The following is a 4,121-nucleotide window of genomic DNA, read 5'->3' on the forward strand; positions in this document are numbered from 1 at the left end:
ACGAGGATCCATGGAGGATAAACATTCCAGAAACAGAAGGTCACCGTGAGGTTCAAGGGCCACCAATTGAGAATCCTGATATAACCATGTCGCTGAAAATGAAACAAGTAAACATTGGTATGGAGGTAGAACCCAACTTCAAAAAGATTGGGGATTACTGGTACAACGCGATGATGGATAAGGTCACTAAATTGCTCTGCGAATACTAGGACTTGTTCCCTACCAAGTTTACGAATCTGAAAGGAATAATCAGGGACCTAGGAATGATGAAGATCACATTAAAGCCCGACGCGAAGCCAGTTAAGCAAAGGCCTTACTGTCTCAATCTAAAATATAAGGATAAGGTCCACTAGAGCTAGACAAGATGCTTGCAGTAGGCATCATTGAGGCTATGGAAGAATCAGATTGGGTAAGCCCAATGGTGGTTCAAGAGAAGAAGGAGAAGGATGAGATAAGGCTATGCATGGATCTCAGAAGATTTAATGATTCTTGTGTGCATGATCCTTTCCTGGCTCCATTCATGGATGAAGTGTTGGACAATGTAGGCGACCAAGAAGCATATTCCTTCATTGATGGGTTCTCTAGGTACCACCAAATCAAAATCGCGCTGGAGGATAAGAGCAAGACAACCTTCGCAATTGAGTGGGGTTGTTTTCAGTACACTGTAATGCTGTTTGGATTGAAGAATGCACCTACAATCTTTGCGCTCATGGTTTTTGTGACATTCAAGGAAATTATTCATAAGTTCCTAGAGGTATATTATGATGAATGAACTTTATTTGGGCTGGTTAAGCACCATGTAGCAAGATTGCGCTTGATGCTGGATACCTGTCGAAGATACTAGATCGCGCTCAATCTCAAAAAGTGTCTGTTTTGCATTCCTTTTGGAAACCTATTGGGGCATGTGGTTTGCAGACAAGGACTGATGGTAGAACCCACGAAGATCGCGGTGATATTGAACTTGGAAACACCGAGGAGTGTGAAACAGCTACGCACTACTATGGGATATACGGGATATTATAGAAAGTTTATCAAAAGCTATGCCCAGATCACTGTTCCTATGGATAAATTGTTGAAGAATTATGTCATGTTCTGCTGGAATGATTACTGTAAGAAGAGCTTGGACATATTGAAAGAAAATATGGTTACCGCATTGATTCTAGTCTTCCTAGACTGGAAGAAAGAGTTTCATGTACATGTTGATTTGTCATGTATAGCGTTGGGAGTAGTACTAACATAGGCTAGTGGAGAAGGGTTGGACCATCCTATCGTGTTCACATGCCACAGGTTATCCAAAGTAGAGAAGAACTATTCCACCAATGAGCGTGACAGGCTAGCTATGGTGTGTGCGCTCCAGAAGTATTGACACTACTTGCTAGGAGGCCATTTTAAGATGTATACAAATCACTCTGTGCTGAAATGCCTAGTCAATAAGCCCGTGTTGGGGGGGAGAATTTGCAGATGGCTCTTATTGTTCCAGGAGTATGATTTTGAAGTTGTCGTGAAGCCTGGAAGATTGAACACGGGACTCGATCATCTGTCGCGCATCGAAATGAGGGAGGAACCTACTAACTTGGAAGAAAGATTGTCTGATGCACAGTTATTTGCAATGCGTGGTGCAGATGGTCACTTTGAGGATATAATGCACTTCCTAACAACATGAACTGCACTGGAAGGATACACTGTCCAACAAAAGAAGGAATTAGTGGTGTGTGCAGCAGATTTCTCTCTCATTGTTGGGAATCTATACAAAATTGGGACTGATGAGATATTATGACGGTATGTACTTGAGTTCGAAAGAAGCAGCATCTTTGCAGATGCTCATGGAAGATTCTTTGTGCAGGGTTGTGGTGGCCAACCCTTCATCAAGATTCTAAATCATATTGTAAGGCGTGTGATGTATGTCAAAGAATGGGCAGGCCATTACAGGGGGATGAAATTCCTTTGAATCCACAAATGATGTTGCAACCCTTCGAGAAGTGGGTGATCAATTTTGTAGGACCCATTTAGCCACAAGGAAAGACAGGAGCAGGATACATTATCACTGCAATAGAGTATTTGACTTGTTGGGCAGAAACACAACCAGTGAAGGATTGCATAGGCGTGACTATCGCAAAGTTCCTATTTGAGCATGTACTGACACGATTTGGATGCTTGAAGATCTTGATGAGTGATCGTGGTACACACTTCCTGAATGAGATGATTAGCGTGCTAACGGAGGAATTTTAGGTATATCACCAGAAGAGCACACCTTATCACCCACAGGCTAATGGGACAGTGGAGGTGTTCAACAAAGTGCTCGAAAACACGCTGACCAAGGTTTGCAATGCTCAACGAAGTGATTGGGACTTACGCATACGTGCAGTACTGTGGGCTTATCAAACGACATGCAAGAAGTTGACTAGACAAACCCCTTTTAGGCTTGTCTATGGTGTGGAAGCGATAATGCCTATGGAATACATCGCACCTAGTCTATGTATAGCAGTGCTCACAGGTATAATGGATCATGGAGCCCTGGATGAGCTCGAAGAAGAAGGATTTTTGGCTGGATTTCACCAACAGGTCCAAAAGAAGCGCAAAAAGGTATGGCATGATCGACACATCAAGTTGCACACATTTAAGGTAAATGACCTAGTTTTGTTATACGATAGTACACTTGATAAATTTTCAGGGAAATTCAGGATGCATTGGTTAGGGCCTTATGTTATTAAGGAGATTACCGACGGAGGAGCAGTACAATTGGTCAAATTAAATGGAGAACCCTTCCTAGGAAAGGTGAATGGCAATCGCTTGAAGCCATACACTGGTGGTCCAAACATGAGACTAAATGAAAGAAGCACAGTCTTAGTACTCTAGGCAGCTAAAAGGAGGAGCATGACTATAAACTACACTGCTCAGGTTGGGAAGCTGTGCGATTGGACGATGGTGTGAAGCAAGGATGTGTCATCGGGTCTGCAGCAGTGTGGAGGGAGCTGCGCTACCCAACGAGAAATTGCGTAGTTCGGTTGGAAAGTGACCATTAAAGTCACTATTCATGGAAAGACGACAGAAGTGAGACCAAATGGAGTGGGTGGCCTGCATTTAAGATGAAATTTATGGCTTAGAAACTTGAAAATCTGCTACAAATTTGACATTAATGAACCGATTTTGGGGGGAATAGTTGGATTTGAATTCAAAATGCCCTATAAATTGCAAGTGGCTGTCTAGCGAAAAACACTTGACATTTTGAGAATTGAGTTGTTGCACTCTCAAGTGCACATGAACTGTGAATTCTTTCAAGATATAGTAGCGACTCCGGCGTTTGAACAATTGATGAAGGAGAAACAAGCACTAGTGAATAACGTCATGTCGACGTGTGGAGGAGCTATGGACACTGAAGGAGTGGCCACTGAGGAGAATGTACAAGAGATTGATATGGGGGCTGGAGTAGCTGCCCCGGAAGTGGCCGAAGTATTGGTGGAGGTCCCTAAATCTCTGAAAATGCCGAGACTGAAGCCAACCCCAACCAAGGAGACCATGAAAGACAAGAAGGGCAAGCATCCAGCCATACTGGTGCATGCATCACGAAGACGAAACCCACCAAAGCCCACTGACCAGGAGAAAGGCAAGGCTATAAACCTAGAAGTAGAGGAGGAGGATATCAAAGACATCCCCATGGACGACGAGGACGTGGGATTGAAAATAGAGGAGGTTGAAGCCCAGGGTGTAGACACTATTACACGGTTGCCAGAGTATGTCCATCTGTGAAATCCTAAGTCAAAGGTCCCAAAGGACATTGATGAAAGTAAGACTCCCTTGCAAATCCCTCTATTACCGGATGAAATCACTTTTGACGGTTCGCATTTGGCATGTGTGCCCAAATTTAAGCTCGAAGACTAGGACTTGGCTGACCACGAGAATTTCCCGCACCTGGCGATCGAATAGCTGATGTGCCACATCATAGACACAAATACAGGGATGACTACATTGGAGTTGCGGATGTGGCTCAAAGGAGTAGAGAAGGCAGGATTACTCAACCTACACTAGATGTCGCACTATAACTGCACCCCCGTGATAGTGTTGGTCATCAAGCAACTATTGTGCTTGGTGCATGATGGGTGTCTATCACTAGAGGAGCTGAT

Source organism: Pinus tabuliformis, chromosome 3_1 (assembly GCF_031772625.1).
Source record: "Pinus tabuliformis cultivar Carrire ecotype Pingquan chromosome 3_1, CPIR1, whole genome shotgun sequence".
Taxonomy (NCBI): domain Eukaryota; kingdom Viridiplantae; phylum Streptophyta; class Pinopsida; order Pinales; family Pinaceae; genus Pinus; species Pinus tabuliformis.